Here is a 20,144-nt window from a genome sequence, read left to right as displayed (position 1 = left end):
GTCGTCACTGTAGCGTGCCATAGTGCTTTAACTATTTAGTATGATTTGGGGAAAACTCCCACGAAGAATAGTCAACAAAAAAGATAGCAATAGTAATCCAAATCCGCGTTTTTTACTCACTTGAAGATCCAGGAATTAGACCGATCCCATGACAATGTCGCAGCTGCGATCAGGCCGTCGATTCCACAAAATAGACGGATCCCTTACTTGACTGAGGATCCAGGAAAAATGTTCGGGCGCCAGTTGTAACGCGTGGTGGGTAGGATACGTGCATACAGGGACCAAAAAGGGGGAGAAGCTTCCACTTATGCACATTTATTCACTAAAAATAATAATTCCACCTTGACCACTCACTTCACTCCCCTTGTGTCCATTTGACTGGAAATTGCATCCAAAAGTAGCGCATCGTGGCATTTTACTTCGCGAGTTTAGGCAGCAATAAGCAATTGTTGAACACGCTACACATTTGGAAAGATCCCGATGACGTCATCACTGCGAGCCCGCAAACCATGGCGCCAACTAACGGTCAAAATATGGACTAAATATTATAAAATATTGCCATTGATTTAACATTTTATGTGTTTCTAACAACATATTTTATTACAAGAGAACAATTGTGGTTTATTAGAGCCTACATGTATTTAAGTTAGAGGATCAATAACACCGTCTCACAACAGCTTTTTTGCCTAATTCTCGGAAATATTGGCTTTTATTTATATTTGTTCCCGCCACTATTACACATTGGAAAAATGAAATCCTGATTTAAAAAAAAAATTTTTTTCACTTTATTAAACAGGATTCTTGATGAGGTGAATTCTGCCACTTTAAATTCACTGCCGAATTTGATTTATGATCGAATAAAGTTTTTCTTCAAAAGTTAGAATTGTTGATTCACGCATAAGATTTTGTTTAGGTATATGAAATCAATATACAGCGTTTATCTTTACTTTGACTCGTCTTTACAGATATTTTAATCAAAATTATTCACCCACGATATAAAAACCAGAAGGAAAAAAATCTAATCCAGAAATTGTTCAAATTATTGTCCAATTATTCAATGAGTTTGGGTTCATAGACTTACGTCGTATCGGGACCGTTACTTGCCTTGGTGCATGATAACTGGCACATTGCGTAATAGCTATAACAAGAATGACTCTACAAAGCAAAGGAATTTGAACCTATGCAAGATTTATAATGAAGGGCTGGTGCACGTAAACAAGCTAAGGCGCAGCTGAGTTCAGCGCAGTGTGAGTGGGGCACAGGGTAGAAGTGAAGGGAGGGGGAACTCGATGAAAACAGGGTAACAACATTTTTGTGATAAAAGCCCACTTAGCTCAGTCGACAACAGGGCAGTGTGGTTGGTTCTCATGTTGGGTGCTTGTTTCTGGAGAGCTATGAAAAATACACCATCTATCTGCAACAATATCACATGAAACGACCGACTATGTTGCCTCTGAGTCCTAAAGTCATCCCCTGCTTCAATGCACACCAATAATACTGTTTGTTGCGTTGACTACTGTGCAGCAAATTCATGCATTTGTTCCGAACAGTAAATAAAAGATTGTCTTTTCGTATGATTGCAACTGAAAAGAAAATAAAGGGATGCTGTTATTCGTTACTATCTGGAGGCCAAGGCTATACAACTTTACCACAGGGGGAAAAAAATCCTTCCAGATATCAGGTAGATGTTTTCACCCTGTTTAATGTTGTACAACAAAGCAGAGGAAGGAATATCATTAGGATCTAAAGCCTCCAGTCAGTGTCTAAGACTTTCAAAAGCGTTAATCCTCCTACTGATGAAGCCCAGCATTCCTGCTGACTAAAGCACTTTACAGACGGGAACTGTCTGTCGGCAGTAATAGTGAAGCTACGAAGACATAACAGTCACTCAATGGAAAAGAACGTCTTGAAACAAAACTGAAACACTCAACAATTTGCGAAATCAAATCAAAGTTTGTAACATTTTTTTTTTTAACCCAGTCAAAGGATGGTATGCTTTTAGTACAATCTACACCCGGATTCGGTTGAAGTTGGGAAATTGTGTAAAAAGATAATAAAACCAAAATACAAAGTTTTGAAAATCCTTCTCAACCCATCAATTGAATACACTACAAAGACGACAAATTTAATGTTCAAACTGATAAACGTAATTGTTTTCTGCCAAATAATAATTAACTTAGAATTTCATTGCTGCAACACGTCCAGTAGAAGATGGGAAAGGTGGCAAAAAATACTGAGAAAGCTGAGAAAAGCTCATCAAACACCTATTTGGAACATCCCACATGTGATTAGGCTAATTGGGAACAGGTGGGTACCATAAAAGGAGCCTCCCCAAACATGCTCAGTCATTCACAAGCAAGGATGGGGCGAGTTTCACCACTTTGTTCACAACTGCGTGAGAAAATAGTTGAACAATTTAAGAACAACATTTCTCAAAGCAAAAATGCAAAGAATTTAGGGATTTGTACATCTACGGTCCATAATATCATCAAAAGGTTCAGAAAATTTGGTGAAATCAATACACGTAAGCGCCATGGCTGGAAACCAAGACTGAATGACTGTGACTTTCGATCCCTCAGACGGCACTGCCTTAAAAACTGACATGAGTGTGTAAAGGATATCACCAAATGGGCTCAGGAAAACTTCAGAAAACCACTGTCAGTAAATACAGTTCGTCACTACATCAGTTAGTGCGGGTTAAAACTAGAGTTGTCCCGACTAGTCGACATGGTCGACGTCATCGATGACGTAAATCCGTCGACGAGCACAACATCCCGTCGACGGCTAATGAAGGGTTAAAAAAATATATGCGTGGAAAGTTCAGAATGTCGCACGCTTGGTATGCAAGCGGGGAAAGCGGCACAAAGCCAAAAAAGCGCACCAGAGTCCAAGACATTGACTTATTTTTAAAGAAACAAAGGAGGGTAGGTACACTGTTGTGTCCTGTCTCTTCAATGCCAAGCTTGGCTGCACGTCGGACGTGAATGATAATGACAGGACATTGTAAGTCCGTCTAACTAACTAATGACATGTTTTATTGAAGTTGCTAAGCCTGTCGCGATATGCAATAAGTCCATTTATCGCATGGTAAATAAAAATGAGGGCGGTCATTTTCACGGTTGCGTTGTATCACTGCGCGCGCGTGCGTGCTGATGGTTTTCTCTCATCAACACGCTGTAGTATTAAAGTTCAGACATACAAAATAAGAAAACACATCTATATTAAACACTATATACAGTGGGGAGAACAAGTATTTGATACACTGCCAATGCATTGGCAGTGTATCAAATACTTGTTCTTACGTTAGCATTGCTACTTTGAGGTGAATGGGGAAAAAAGACGACCTACTTTAGCCGGCTATAAAACAGGCAGCCTTCTCCAAAACTTGCAGTTAAAAGGTGACACTTCAAACATGAAAAATCGCTGGTTAACAGCATTTGCAAAAGGGAAAAAAATCTATTACTGACAACAAATGCAATGACAAAAAAGTGCTTTTTTGCGGAGTGTAAAGCTTAAATTAGCGGTTTAGCGAACGTACTTCCGGTGAACATTTCAAAATAAAAGCATGTAATGTTCGTCATATACGTAAATAACGATTTCTGGCGTTAATCCCACATACTTCAAATTCTACACTAAGAATACCTTTAAAATGACACCCTTTATGAAAATTCTGATTGGCAATGAATAATTATTATAATACTATTATATATAGTACTACAGCATACTATAATATTAATGCTAGGTATTTTTTTAAAGAATTGTTTTAATCATTTTGGAAAGGTGAAGTCAGTGTTCTGAATCTGTTTACATTCCATTCTTTTGCACAAGTTAATTCTATCAGCATTCGAACTCATTGTTTATTTGTGATTTATAATTGTTATTTATCTGTTTATTTGTACTTTAATCGAGAATTTAGGTGTTCCAAAATGTTTTTGTGAATTGACACGTGTAAAAAAAAAAATTCATTGCTAAATTAGTAAAAAAAAAAAAAGGAAAAAAAAATTTTTTTTTTAAATTATAAGATTAGTCGACTAATCGTAAAAATAGTCGGCTGACTAATCGGGAGAAAATTAGTCGTTTGGGACAGCCCTAGTTAAAACTCTGCCATGCAAAGCAAAAGCCGTTTATGAACAACATCCAAAAATTCTACCGGGTTATCTGGGCCCGAGCTCATGTAAAATGGACTGATGCACGATGGAAAAGTGTTTTATGGTCTGATGAGTCCACTTTTCAAATTGTTTTTGGAAACACTGGACATCGTGTCCTCCGGACCAAAGAGGAAGCGGACCATCCGGACTATTATCAACGCAAAGTTCAAAAGCCAGCATCTGTGATGGTATGGGGGTGCATTAGTTCCCATGGCATGGGTGACTTACATTTCTGTGAAGGCAACATAAATGCTGAAAAGTACATACAGATTTTGGAGCAAAATATGCTGCCATCCAAGCGACGTCTTTTCGTGGACACCGCTGCTTATTTCAGCAAGATAATGCCAAGCCACATTTTGCACGTGTTACAACAGCGTGGTTTCGAAATAAAAGAGTCCAGGTTCTCCCCTGGCTCGCTTGCAGTCCACACCTGTCTCCCATTGAAAATGTGTGGCACATTATGAAGCATAAAATTTGACAGAGAAGACCTCGGACTTTTGAACAACTGAAGCGGTTCATAATGCAAGAATGGGAAAGAATTCCACATGAGAAGCTAAGAGAATTAGTCTCCTCTCTTTCAAAACGTTTATTGAGAGTTATTAAAAGGAAAGGTGATGTAACCAAGTGGTAAACATGCCCTTTCCCAACTTCTACTGCACGTGTTGCAGCTATGAAATTCAAAATTAATTATTATTTGAAAAATGAAATAAAGTTTATGAGTTTGAGCATTAAATATGTTGTCTTTGTAGTGTATTCAATTAAATATAGGTTGAAAAGGATTTTCAAATCATTGAATTTTGTTGGCGGCACGGTGGCTGAGTGGTTAGCACGTCTGCCTCACAGTTCTGAGATCAACGGTTCAATCCTGGAGTGGAGTTTGCATGTTCTCCCCGTGCCTCTGGGAATTCCAGTTTCCTCCCGCATTCCAAAATCCACAATGCATGGTAGGCTGATTGAACACTCTAAAATTATCCGCTGGTATGAGTGTGTGTGTGAATGGTTGTATGTCTCCTTGTGCCCTGCGATTGGCTGGCAACCAGTTCAGGGTGTCCCCTGCCTACTGCCCATAGTTAGCTGGGATAGGTTCCAGCACCTCTGCGACCCTCGTGAGGAAATGCGGCATGGAAAATGAATGAATTTTGTTTTTATTTACATTTTATCCAACTTCAACCGAATCTGGGTTGTATTTGTTTTAATTGATTCGGGTTAATTTTGAGGGGTTTAAGCACATGGGTGCCTAAAAGCATAAAGCTTCAACTCCTTATTTCAGAAAATACTGTATTTGGATGCCACTTTCCTGGTGAAAAGCAGCTCATGTGCACTGAAGTTAACAGGATAAGCTTTAATTCACATATTCATATCTGACAAGCGTGTTTGTCCAAAGACAGAAAACAAGAATAGTATTAGTTGTCACGATATCAAAATTCTGACTTCACTACTTTATCTGCATTAAATACATCAACATTTTTACTGAAATACCACAAAAAAGTACCAAAAGTAAAGAAATAAACTTGGAGGTAAAAAAAAAAGATATACAATATATAAAAATAAATATTTTCTGTTAACACAAAATAGTTTTGATCAAAGAATAATATTTTGATGTGTTTCTCACATGTGAGATCATCGATCCATTCCATATTTGTACTTCGAGACAGAGCTTGCACTGAATTTTGTCAATGAGAGAATCAATAGCAAGCGCCTAACACAACAACATTATCAGTGTGCATCCATCTTGGGTTGTTTTCATTATCATTAGTATTGTTTTTCCTTGTGTTGTGTTGGACGCCAAAGAGATTAAATTTAGTGCCTGTGGTGTTTAAATCAATAAAAATAAAAAAACAGAATTAAGAGGAGAAACCATAACGCATGATCACATTTGTGACTGGAAAAAGGGAGCCAACTTGGGATTCAAGTGTTACTGCAGATCTTGAAATAAGTTACATATTAATAGGCGCTCATGCAGATGCTAAAATCTTTAGTACATTCAGATTTCAGGCTGCTCTGATGGCCAAACGTGATTTATATATTAGCATATTGGACTGTTTTTAAGCATGTAAAATTTGCCCCGGATGGCATTTTTACATCCTTTGTTGTTTGATCAGAGCATGCCGAATTTGTGCATATTGTAATATAATATGTTTATTATTCAGCATCTCTGGTGAGGATGACCGATTTTATTACTTCTGCCAATTGGTAAAACCTAAGGAAGGCGGAAGTGTTTACTGTTGGGCAGCTAGTTAGCTCATTCTAGGATATTCTACAAATAACTAATAAACAGAAAAACAACCTTCTGCTGTGAATTGGAATGAGTTTATCACTAGTAGATGTCCAATCACATTCGTTCATTTGCTGCCATCCCTCCCAGTTCAAATGGATTGAACGTCAATGGCCGTCAGTGGCAGCCAATGCCAGGCAATGAGGTAATTTTGGGCTATTTAAGGTCATTTACCTGTTGATTTTCAGTTACTTCCTGTTGATTTTGGGGTATTTTACGGGTCACTTCCTGTTTATTTTGAGTTACAGAACAGGAAGTGACCTGGGAATCACCCAAATGAATAGGCAGTGACTCAAACTCAACAGGAAATGAGCTGTAAATGCCCTGACGGACAGAATGACTTTGAATGCTCTGGTTTCGAATGAACGAACGTTCCCAGTCTAAATGGATTCGGCGTCGCGCACCGTCAATTGCTTAGAGTTAACTGAGACACTAGTATGGTGGAAAATTTTGGAAGCACCTTGTTGGTTCCTTTTTATTTTTTAGACATTGAAACCTTTTTAAAACGATATCTCGATTCTTGGCAGGAGCATATTGATAACCTTTTGTGATACAAAGTATCACGATATATCACGATTTATATTATTATTATTATTTATGATATTTTGTCACTCCCCTAGTGCGGTGGCGCTCAAAAGTTTGGCTCAACCTTCAAAAAAAAAGACCAGTCAGCTCAGGGCAACATTTGCAACACAACTACATCATGCAAAGGTGGCTGCACGACCAGTATGGTTAAACACCTCCAGCTTCATGTAATACAAGTGCCGAGTAGCATAGCTGAGTGCCGCGCCGGTTCTCCAACCAGTCAGAAAGGTAAGTAAAACAATAAATTATGTCTGTCTTCTGCTGTTCCCGTGATATGACCCCGGATTAAGCAGTAGATGATGGGTGGATGGACGGACGGATGGACGGACGGGTGGAAAATAGCACGAGAATAATTCGTATTATTACGTCGGACTATGGTTGATATCTTGTACATAGAACTAGATGCGAATTGACAGATTCGGCAGTGTTAGCACATGTAAAGAGGACTAGATGCGAAATGACAGACTCGCTGGCGTTAGCAAACAGCCGCCATCTTAAAGCAGTAGACGCCTCCGTTAAAACCAACAGTATTAAAAGATCTTCAAATTATAATCAATACAAGAATTTGTACTAATAATTTGTCGTAGCTCCCAGCTAAGGTACATGTATGGCAAAAGAATATATGCAAATGTTTTCTCCGTGAGATTTTGAAAAATAAACATCTTTGTGGAAGTGCACTCCTGTGGAAAGAAACTTCATCACATTTAAGTTCAAAGATTGATATGTATATACAAGTTAAAAATAGCCCTGTGAGAAGTTCGTATAATTCATAAATTACATATTAATTGCATTAATAAGAAATAATAATAAAATAATAAATTAAAAAATCATAATAAGAAATAATAATTAATTTTAAATTCATATAATTTAAAAAATTATTCAGAAGTTAAGACATTAATATAAACTAATACATTTTTAACCTTTAAATTATTTGACCCCCCTCTCTTTTTTTAATTTTTAAAAAATTTTTATTCTTTACCCTGCCTCTTAAAAGAATCGGAATCAAGAATCGTTCAGAACCGGAATCGAGACATGGAATCGGAACCGGTATCGTTCAATTTCAAACGATGCCCAACCCTACTCAGAGTACCCCTCTGGTCAAATGTTTTGGTCAGGTGATTAGATAAGTTGGTTGACTGTGGCATCGTTGTTTGCTTTATTAATGACTTTATCTTTATCATTTCCCCTGTCTCAAGTTGAGTCACATCTGTTTTCAATCATTTTTCTGATGCTAAATGCTTTTTACTCCCAAAAGACGCCAAAATCTAAATAAGTTTCGATCACACTCCACTTTAAAAAATACATACAGGTACAGTGCCTTGCAAAAGTATTCGGCCCCCTTGAACCTTGCAACCTTTCGCCACATTCTAGGCTTCAAACATAAAGATATAAAATTTTAATTTTTTGTCAAGAATCAACAAAAAGTGGGACACACTCGTGAAGTGGAACAAAATTTATTGGATAATTTAAACTTTTTTTAACAAATAAAAAACTGAAAAGTGGGGCGTGCAATATTATTCGGCCCCCTTGCGTTAATACTTTGTAGCGCCACCTTTTGCTCCAATTACAGCTGCAAGTCGCTTGGGGTATGTTTCTATCAGTTTTGCACATCGAGAGACTGACATTCTTGCCCATTCTTCCTTGCAAAACAGCTCGAGCTCAGTGAGGTTGGATGGAGAGTGTTTGTGAACAGCAGTCTTCAGCTCTTTCCACAGATTCTCGATTGGATTCAGGTCTGGACTTTGACTTGGCCATTCTAACACCTGGATACGTTTATTTTTTAACCATTCCATTGTAGATTTGGCTTTATGTTTTGGATCATTGTCCTGTTGGAAGATAAATCTCCGTCCCAGTCTCAGGTCTTGTGCAGATACCAACAGGTTATCTTCCAGAATGTTCCTGTATTTGGCTGCATCCATCTTCCCGTCAATTTTAACCATCTTCCCTGTCCCTGCTGAAGAAAAGCAGGCCCAAACCATGATGCTGCCACCACCATGTTTGACAGTGGGGATGGTGTGTTCAGGGGGATGAGCTGTGTTGCTTTTACGCCAAACATATCGTTTTGCATTGTGGCCAAAAAGTTCAATTTTGGTTTCATCTGACCAGAGCACCTTCTTCCACATGTTTGGTGTGTCTCCCAGGTGGCTTGTGGCAAACTTTAAACGAGACTTTTTATGGATATCTTTGAGAAATGGCTTTCTTCTTGCCACTCTTCCATAAAGGCCAGATTTGTGCAGTGTACGACTGATTGTTGTCCTATGGACAGACTCTCCCACCTCAGCTGTAGATCTCTGCAGTTCATCCAGAGTGATCATGGGCCTCTTGGCTGCATCTCTGATCAGTTTTCTCCTTGTTTGAGAAGAAAGTTTGGAAGGACGGCCGGGTCTTGGTAGATTTGCAGTGGTCTGATGCTCCTTCCATTTCAATATGATGGCTTGCACAGTGCTCCTTGAGATGTTTAAAGCTTGGGAAATCTTTTTGTATCCAAATCCGGCTTTAAACGTCTCCACAACAGTATCTCGGACCTGCCTGGTGTGTTCCTTGGTTTTCATAATGCTCTCTGCACTTTAAACAGAACCCTGAGACTATCACAGAGCAGGTGCATTTATACGGAGACTTGATTACACACAGGTGGATTCTATTTATCATCATCGGTCATTTAGGACAACATTGGATCATTCAGAGATCCTTACTGAACTTCTGGAGTGAGTTTGCTGCACTGAAAGTAAAGGGGCCGAATAATATTGCACGCCCCACTTTTTAGTTTTTTATTTGTTAAAAAGGTTTAAATTATCCAATAAATGTTGTTCCACTTCACGATTGTGTCCCACTTGTTGTTGATTCTTGACAAAAAATTTAAATTTCATATCTTTATGTTTGAAGCCTGAAATGTGGCGAAAGGTTGCAAGATTCAAGGGGGCCGAATACTTTTGCAAGGCACTGTATATCCAAGCCAATGGACTGCAGTATAAGAGTTAAATGCAGAATTAAGAACATCTGTTGTTTTTTTTTCACTGAGCATCAATAGGTTTACTGTGATCCCTCGCTATTTCGCGCTTCAAACTTTACATACTCAGTCCATCACGGATTTTTTTTTTTTTTTTTCAATTAAGAAAAAAACCAAAAACAAATACAGATGAGCTGTCGCGAGCCGATCAAGTAGTCTCACTCTCCTTGCCGCCCTCCCTCTCTCCCTGCTCTTTGTTGTTCAGGCAATGCAATGCAATGTTGCTTATTAAAATTAACGATGATTGATAGACATCTTCTGTTTGATCTTGCCACAGATCCTTGGAAGCCTCAGCATCAAAGTGTCGCACGTGTCAATCATCGTTTAAATTGTTAAACAGTTGCTGTGGCAACTCATTGTGACTCACTCAATTAAGCATTGAATGAAGACAAGCATTTTTATGATTTATTCTTGTTTAAAAATAATTCCGTGGGACAGTAACATGTTTAAAACTTATAATTACTACATTTGAAGTGCTTAAAAACCATTTATTAATATAAAGATACTTAAGTTTTTTTGGTTTTTCTTTAATTATACTTTGAGGGAAAAAAGTGAAAAAACATGTCTTATATGTATCTCTTTCCAATGCTAAATCTGAATTTTTTTTTTTTTTTTTTTGAGGGGGGGGTTTCACAAATCGCAGCGGGTTCTGTTCCCTATTAACCATATTAACCACGAAAAACAAGGGATCACTGTAAACCCATATTCTATATTATCAAGCAGCTCTTAGGAAAGTGTGCCAAAGTGATTGGTGAGTGTATTACAGCTACAGTTTGACAAGATCCACCAACAGAGGGTCAGACCACTGGAGAGGCTCAGAGCATGATAACAAGAAAAAAAAAACGACAAGTGACGCTTCCATTGATTTACTCGTCTCTGCGTCCTTCGATTGCTTTGAAGTCACCGATTTCCTGCCGGAGGTAACTCAACCTTTCTAACACGCCTGCCCGGAGATGTTATTTACAGGTACACAGCTACTAGCCGTGATGACACTGTTACCACTGTCCGAGAGGAAATGACAGGGATGTTGGTGTTTCTCGTTTTTTCCTTAACTCCATAAGAAAACTAGAGTTTGTATGTCAACACAGAAGATATCCAATCTTGTAAAGGAAAATGTGAATGGTGAACAAGATCATAAAACACTAAATAATATCTTCCACAGTGCCTCTTCCTGCTGAGTCGGAACGTTTGGCACACATTTTGTTTTGGTTGACCTCTGAGGCCAGTATTGGTTCAAGACAAGATTTTGAGGATCTAGGACTTGACTCATAAAAGACTTGCTCTTGAACCTGGTCTGTTCTTGGTCATGGTCTTGATGGTGACACTACTGCCCAAAACTATATAAGTCAACAATAAGCTCGCAATAGTGATAAAAGAACAAAATGCGAAACTACAATTACCGTATTTTTCAGATAAATCACACCAGCCATAAAATGCCCAACGAAGACAAAAAAAAAAACATATGTAAGTCGCACCCGAGTATAAGTCGCATTTTTGGGGGAAATTTACTTGACAAAATCCAACACATAGAACAGATATGTCATCTTGAAAGGCAATTTAATATAAAAAATAGTGATGGGACTCGATTAAAAATTTTAATCGAGTTAATTACAGGGTCTGTAATTAATTAATTGAAATTAATCGCATTCTAATTGAAAACCATATATTGACAAAACAAATCATGTTCTCAATAAAAAGCCTTTTTGAGCTTAACAAAAAATTACAACTACGAGGCATCAAATATTGACATTTTCTATCAAATAGTGAATTGTAAACTAATAATTAAAATGGCAAGAAAATAACAATTAAAGTGGAAAACTTCAACATTAAGTTTTTTAACATTCAACATTTAGTGCAACCAAGATGAAAAAACCTCATTCAACATTTAGTGCAACTAAGATGAAAAAACCTCTGGAGTTACTTCTACTTTAGCCAGTTACTGAGACAAATAAGCCTATTTACATTTTCAGCACTCAATGCAGCTCTTTTCTTCTGAATTATGTTTCCAGCTAGTGAGGAAATCCTCTCACATGGAACGGATGTGGCGGGACTTGCTAGATACTTTTTGGCCAGATTGGACACCTGTGGATCAGCTCCTGCGTGAACTGACCACCATTTTAGTGGGCAGTCTGTCTCACTGACTGAGTGTTCAGCTCTGTAAAGGCTCAGGGAAGGACTAGGACCATCATCACTGTCATCAGAGTCAGAATCTGAAGCAAAGAACAAGAGGCCTCTTGTCTTTAGCGGCTCATTCCTGCGCTCTGAAGTAGCCTTGTTGGATTCTGCCTGCAGAAGCTCCTCAAGCTTGCTCCGCACCCCTTCTCGCTCTTCTCTTGGAAGACACTTTAAATCTTTAAAGCGCGGGTCGAGCACTGTAGCCAGCTTGAGCCATTCTTGGTTGAGTGTAGCTTTGCGCTCAGACAAATCTTTCATTAAGGCAGTCTTGAATCTCACAATGTAGGTTGAGTCCCCATCTGAGACCTTCATGGTGTTGTCCAGGTATCGAAGGGCAGGCAACCCCACAGAACAGGACACATACGTCTCACCGCCAAATAGTTCAGTCACATATTTGCATTTAAAAATAAATAAATTAATTAAAAAATATATTTTAAAAAAAAGGATGTTTTATTTTTATTTTATTATTCTGTTAGCAATTACACAAATCCAATTTAGGCAATATTTATTATAGAAATCATTTAAATTACTCAGTTTACGTGCATGGTTAAAGGATGGCAGCCAACTTCTCCAGCTTTATCCGCTCTGTGGCAGACAACAAGACCAGCTTGTGTTTCTGTTTGGCCAGGGTACTTCTCCTGATCCAGTGCTCTTTGCTCCTGATGCAGTTCCTCTGTGTTGGCTGGGCTATGTCTGAAATGACCTACTATTTTGCGGCATTTTGTCAGTACATCATTAAATCCACAGGCACACTGTGATAGCTCTTTGCAAAATGTGCGGCACACAGGGCATGTGCTGGAACGGTAGTTGTCTTGCTGCTGCCATCATATTTCTGGCACAATCCGTACCAATTGTTGTGACTTTTCGTTCAATCTCCCAGGACTCAGCTACCGAGAAAAACTGGTCCGCGCAGTTTACTGCATAGTGCCCGTCGTTGGCTTTTTGCACAGTCAGGACGAAAGACGCCAAACGCCATTCATTGTTGACCACTTGTATTGTATGTGGGGTCACTCTGAGATAGTTAGAATTGCTCAAGGAAGTCCAGTGGTCTCCAGTCAAAGCAACACACTCGACAGACTTCAAAAGGTCTTCTTTGGTCTGCTTTTCGTCATCGTATAGCAGCTTAATCTTGTTTGCCATAGTTTTCCTGCACGGTAGTTCGTAAGTTGAGTCAGATGTAGCTATTTGTAGCACGGACTGAAGCCCCCCGTCCTCCACCACAGAAAGTGGTCTATAATCCTTTGCAATCCATTTTGCTAGGGAGTTGCATAATTTATCTGATGCAAACTTACTTATTTTGGCTTGGAAACAAGTCATTTCATCCCGAGTAGGCTGGCTGGAGCGTTTGTTGCCGCGAGTGTGAACGCTAGCGTTAGCCAAGTCTGTGCTCGCCCCGACGTGTTTAGCATTGAGATAGTACTTGAGGCTGGAACTGCTTTGGTGATTCCTTTTTGCACAGCTTTCACAAAACGATGCTCTTGTCTTCTGTCCCATCAGAACGCTTTTTATAGGAAAAATTACCCCCCAACGGTCCAGATAAAACGTCGTCGTCCATCACTGATACTGTTAGCTTTGTTTGTGTGCTTCAGATTTACCGGCATACCAGAAACGCATCAGTAGAAAGGTTCCGCATGCGGACAATTTGAACGGAAACAATTAATTGCGTTAAAATATTTAACGCGTTAAAAGCTTTATAATTAATTGATCGAAAATAATGCGTTAAAGTTCCGGCCATAATAAAAATACAATAGAGAACAACATGCTGAATAAATGTACAGTGTACAGTGCATGAGCAACGAAATGCGAATATACTGTCCTCACCAGGACGCTACGGCTCGGTCCTGGCTATTCAGTGGGCTAAACTCCCAAATGACGATGCTGGACGTCCGTATAATTTGCTGAATCAATTTGGTCCTCGATACCATACAGGTTCGCATCAACATAAATAAATGATAATTAGGTGCTATTACTGCAATGACCTAAACGGTTAGCATGCGTTCACTAGCATTAGCACATTGTTCAAACAACCACACAACTGACTCTAAGTGTCCGATCGCGGGTGGAAAACACACAAAAACAACAGAAAAGATGATACACACAGGTGTTGCCTCTGTAGAGATATTTTACAATCATAAACAATGAACGTAGGTTCACAGCCGTGTCTCTCTCTCTCTTTCTCTCGCCCACTCACTCAGAGACGCTGCATAGCTGTCCGTCTTCTTCTGGCGTGTGAGCGCTCTTCTTCGCGTAAACAAGTGCGAGTGTGCCCCCACGTGGGCGGGAAAGCGCCACAAACTAAAAGCATGCATTTCAATATAAAAAAAGTAAATAATACAATTGAACACACATTGCCAAAGGCAGAATGCGAACGTGGCCATAGCTATAGAGTTATTCAGATAACTATAGCATAAAGAACATGCTAACAAGTTTACCAAACCATCAGTGTCACTCCAAAAAAACAAAATAACATGTGAAATGATATCATAATGTGTTAATAATTTCACACATAAGTCGCTCCTGAGTAAAAGTCGCACCCCCAGCCAAAATATGAAAAAAAACTTATAAACTTATAAAGACTTATAGTCCGAAAAATACAGTAAACCTATGGGAGAAAAAGGCTTTCGATGAGAACGCCCAACTTCTTCTTCTTGTCTATCAGTCCTGGGGTTTTGAGCTTATTCCTCTGATGACGTAGGGGTTCACAAAGGTATGATGTATGCTTGTTGAAAAACAAAGCAGGCTTCATGAAAAATGAGGCAGCTGGTGACAATTTATCAATCCTTGAGTGGAGCGTGGCAGCACCCTGGCAGAGGGAGGTGAGGCAAAACGAGAAAATCTGGGTTTTTGTGTATGGTGAAAATGGATGTCATTTGACTTTCACTGCATGAGAACAATTCAACAAGAGAGAGACACAAAGGGTGGAAAAAGACCAACACAGAGCATCACCAACACCTCCTCCCTTTTCTAATTCCAAGGAAATTGTTGCCCTTCAGCCTCCTGTCTTAGCTATTTGCATCTCCATTGGTTTGGAATAGGTCATCAGAAACTATAACAAAAAAAAAAGAAAAAAAGAATGAAGTGGGGAAAAGCAAAGTTCGGTACGGTTATTTTACTACTTTGATACAACTCAATGCCTTCAGCTACCTCGGACTTGGCAAGTTTACCCATGAGAGACATTTAGGAAATACAAAGCTGCCCTGTAAGATGATCAGGTCGTCAGAAAATCATTTTCAAAACGTCTATTAGCGATCCATTAATTAAGAAAAGATCACATTTGGCTCAACATCATCCTATTCAGAATGACTCCATCTGCTCTACATAGAGCCCAATGTGCCAGTGAACATTTCATGGCCAACACAGGAAAAAGAAGATCATGCTAATTTAGCAAAAAGCACAAACAAGTGCTAGAAAACCAGGAACACATAAGCTAACACATGGTGCTCAAAAGAAGAAGAAAACCTAATATATTTGGCGGAAAACACAGACAAGGCTGAAAAAGCAGTTTCTGCTTTTGCACCCCTCTTTAAAATGAACTGCTGTATTTTAAGCCCCCCAAAAGTGTTGTGTTTGATAGAACAATATGTCTATATGCTGCCATAGCAGTTTCATGGCACAGTAAGCCCCCGAACTATTTTTAATTTGTCCGTTTTACCCTGGAGACCCCCGTTTAGAGACACCGTGCAACCACTTTTGTTTCAGCTCAGCCACAAAAGGAAGGTAATTATATTTATTATTCAAAATGTCTATCATTTTTAGCTTAGAATCATTAATTGATGTATAATAATCAGTTTTTAATAAAAAAAAACGACTTTATAAAATTATTCTCACATATTTTAAACTTTTAAACAAATTACGTCACAATGAAAAAAACAGTGTAAATAGGTCACGTATATCTACCTCACAACTATTGCTTAACTGTATTTTTTTTTTGTTATTGTCGCATTTCCCCCGATATTTTAGATGATAAATAATCGATCCAAACAAAGAAAAATCGGGGAAAAAAATAATTGTTTAAAAAGATAAATATTTGAAAAAGAACATCTTGACTAGCAGTGTAACGGTTTGCCGTTAAAAGCCGAACCGTGCGGTTCGCCTATATGAACCGCGCCCTTTCGGTTTTGCAATTAGTTTATCCCGAACACTTGTGGAATGAATTGGTCGAGCTCTGTGTGCCTGTGTGTGACGTGAAGCACAGCTGTGGAGAAATTTCCGCCCCGCAAGTAAATGTCCGATCGCCGTCAATCACCTGTGTAATAGAAGCTGAGTAACACCCTCTCTCGCTTACGAGCAAAGTGAAAGTGAAACAAGAAAGAAAACAAATAGCTATGGCGAGCGGAGGAGTGGAGAGAACGAATTTCGAGGACGCACCGGCTTCTCTCAAATCTGCCATGTGGCAACATTTTGGGTTCCCCCTGGACTACAATGCGGAGAGAAAATATTGAAAGAAAAAAAAATAAAATTTGCAAGCATTGCTTAGCGCTTGTTCCCCATGCTAATGGCAACACTTTTATAACATGACTCCGGCACCTCAGCCGGCATCACCCACAGACATCATTTTCTCAGAGCAGGACAACCCCGAAGATGACACCAGTGAAAACACACGGCAGGCTTCATTAATTTATTTGCAACGATTGACCCGTGTTACATTGTTCCCTCGCGGACATATTTCTCCAACAATGGCACGCAAAACCATTGAAGATGATTTTGCTAAAGCACATAGTTTCGCCCTGACCACTGATAGTTGGACGTTCCGTGCTAATGAGTGCTACTACCTAACTGTGACGGTCCACTATAATTCATACCTGTCAAGTTGTACGGTCGCAGCGTAATTTGTACAAGTGAGCACAGATTTTTAAATGTGTACGGCGTACGTTACGTTCAAAATCAGTACGTTTTTCGTGCATTACGTTTTTTTTCCCTCCGGTCGGATTTTGTCACCGTTTCGGCAACGAGACAATGTGCGTTAATACAATGGTTGAATGAGGCGAGAAAAGTCAGAGACACGGAGAGGGAAGAGTGTTTGTTGTGACGCTGTAGCAAACGTGATGCTAGGCTAGGTGGCGCCAATATTTCCTGACTGTAGCCAACAGCCTACAATCTACGCCTAGATATCTCATGCATATAGAACTACATGCGAAATGACAGACTCGGTAGCGTTACTAAACAGCCGCCATTTTAGAGCAGTAAACTTCTCAGAAAGGCTCTGTTGTAGTGAGCCTTCCTAGCGAACCTAAGTAACTTTTTATCTAAAATACTCCTAAATCGGCAAAATCTTGACTTGAGTCTATCTTTAAAGGATGAAACAGTTTTAAAATTGTCACATGTCGAAAGTAGACAGAAGGGAACTAATGCAAAAACGGGAGCAATTTTATCAACTTTAACGGTTGATTCACAACATTAAATGACCTCCAAACAGCAAAAGTTACTATGTTTTTGTTTTTTGTTTTTTTAAATGAAAAAAGGTAACTACTTTTTTACTACTGTGTGTATATTTCAGTAGTCAGTCACTACACTAGCCAAAGAGCTAAGAGGCATTTTAACAGTCGAAAATGTTTACATTTTAAGTGTTTATTTTATTTTCTTAAAAGCAAAATAAAGGCAGTTAAAAAAAAAAAAAAAAAAAAAATTGCAAAACGCAAACCGAAATCGTAATCTCAAAACCGAGGTTCAAACCGAACAGCGGGCTAACTGAACCATTGCACTCCTAATATCGACCACTCCTTGATGTCTGCGATTTCTGCATTGCGACCCTTGTTATATTACCGTGTTTCAGCCATAAAATCCCCCAAAAGTCCAGCTGTGGCCATTCACAGCTGTGTATTGACACTTGGTGAGACATGCCACGCGGAGTTTTGGGATCAAAACAGGGTAAGAACGTGATAATATCTCGTTAAAATGTTGGTGTCTTGAATTATGCTGTCTCATGCTCTCACCCCGAGTCAGAGTATAGGGGTTTAAAATGTTTTTTTTTTTTTTTTTTCTTTAAATGCCCTCCTGTTCAAAACTCTTCGTCCCCCAGAAAAGTTTAAGCTTTCCAATGATGTATCACAATGCACATAGGACAATTTTGAAATTTGGCCAAATTGGGGGTCTCAGAGCGGTACTTCAAGTTACCTGAGTGTTTTCCGCCATATACATATAGAGGGATAGAGGAAACCCAAAGAGACAAGGAGAGAGCACAGTTAACAGGTTAGTTGTGAATTAAACTATTCTTCTCTGCTCCTGTGTTGTCATCCAGTGTAAAAGGTAAGTAAGAAACGAGCAAATGTGCATTTCAGTCAATGCCAGGGGCAGGTAAAAAAAATACAGTGGTACCTTTACAAGTTTGTTTGTTGTTTGTAAGTCGAAATGGTCATATGTCGAGCAGGATTTTCCTGTAAGAATCCATTATAATTCCATTAATTCGTTCCACAGCCAGAAAACCTACACTAAAGCCTGAATAAATACTGCTGTTAGTATTGCAAATAGCAATTACAAAGAGCAAAACAAATACATTACTAATAAAAATCGAAATAATAAAATATTAATAGTAATAATAAAATAATATCTGTAATAATGTAACAAATGGGGTTCTAATGTGGCGGTTGTATTTTGTGTGGTGTACCTGAATGCACCGTGGGACTGACTGCAGAGTGACAGAGAGTGCAGTTGAGATATTACTTTCTCTTTTAACATCCTGTTGTTGCTGGCAGTTGGCGTCTTGTGTTGCAAAAGTTCTGAAATAATTGATTAAAAACCTGACGAAGCTGGCGATCTCTTTGGCGATGGTACCACAATAACCATTGTCACCTTAACTTATAAAGACTGGCGAACAGAGGTCAGAGGATTATTGTGAAGCAGTTCACGGACGCGCACACCACGCTCATATTTTTCCATCATTCCATCTTCATTTCAATGGTAAGCCTCACCTTTTTTCTTTTTTTCATCACCTTTCATCACTGCTTTAACATTCTTGGAGCCTACGGTATGCTGATTTCTCTCACAAGAAAATCCGCCGCGCATCCGTCTTGCGGGAAAACAATGAAATTGTGACGCTGTATGTGGAAACACATGGTGAGTCAAATTTTACGTCGGATGTCGAAAACATCGTGTGTCGAAGCGATGGTATGTCGAGGTACCACTGTAGTTGGAGTTTGGACACTTAATCTAAGTTAAAAATATTTTTTTTACTCTGCCTTGTCAAAAAACAAAGAAAAAACACATGAGAATTGCTTGTAACCAGAATAGAAATGGAGAACCTGAATCGTAATGAAACGATGCCCTACCTTAGGTGATACTAACATACTGTAAATAAGATGTACAGTTGGGCTGCAGCTATCGATTATTTTAGGAGTCGATTACTCGACTAACCAGTTAGTACAAATAATCGAGTAATCGGATAAGGACCATGAAAAATTAAAAATACCTGATCTGGGCTTCAAATGGCATAAAATAATTAAAAAACGAGGATCTATGAACAACAAAAGAACAATTGGCTGACTTACATAGCAAAAGTCCGCTAGCTTAAATGCTATAAAATGCTAACTTTTTAAAAATTTTTATTTTTACAATTGTTCAGATACATATTCCCACAAAAAAAGCTAAATATACCTATAAATTAATTACGAATGCATTGTAAAAAACATTGGCTCAAACAAGAAATAGCTCATGTTGGTCGTAAAAGGGAGCAGCTGGATTCAGCAATGTAAAATGAGGCAGACTAGAGGGCAGTGTATCCACCCAAATCAATACAACTAAATGCAAACACTTTCAAAATAAACCATTACAACGCCACTTTAATACTCGAAGCAGCCAAATTTAATTCGAATATTTTTTTTTCTCATCGAATACTCGAGTTAATCGATTAATCGTTGCAGCACTAATGTGCACTTACACGTTCTTACATTACTATACGCTGGAACAATGTAATAAAGTGCTAAATCTGGGTTTGCAAAGAAAGATATATACTGTACTG

At 38.8% G+C, this 20,144-nt stretch overlaps 1 protein-coding gene across 3 annotated transcripts in view; it reads right to left on the bottom strand.

Moving 5' to 3' along the window:
* The window catches only part of LOC130920902 (endonuclease V-like), a 120,139-nt gene that overhangs the window by 34,403 nt on the left and 65,592 nt on the right, over nt 1–20,144 (bottom strand). The window contains exon 9 of one of the 3 annotated variants that reach the window (XM_057844431.1): nt 11,423–15,236. The exons of the other annotated variants lie outside the window; for them this stretch is intronic. The gene's annotated coding sequence lies outside the window, so the exon portion shown is untranslated. Of the gene's footprint in view, nt 1–11,422; nt 15,237–20,144 lie in introns of those variants that run through there. 3 annotated transcript variants of the gene reach the window in all.

The sequence above is a fragment of the Corythoichthys intestinalis genome, chromosome 8 (genome assembly GCF_030265065.1).
Source record: "Corythoichthys intestinalis isolate RoL2023-P3 chromosome 8, ASM3026506v1, whole genome shotgun sequence".
In the NCBI taxonomy this organism is placed as follows: Eukaryota; Metazoa; Chordata; class Actinopteri; order Syngnathiformes; family Syngnathidae; genus Corythoichthys; species Corythoichthys intestinalis.
The sequence above is the reverse complement of the archived record's forward strand: the minus strand, read 5'-3'. Positions and strand labels throughout refer to the sequence as shown.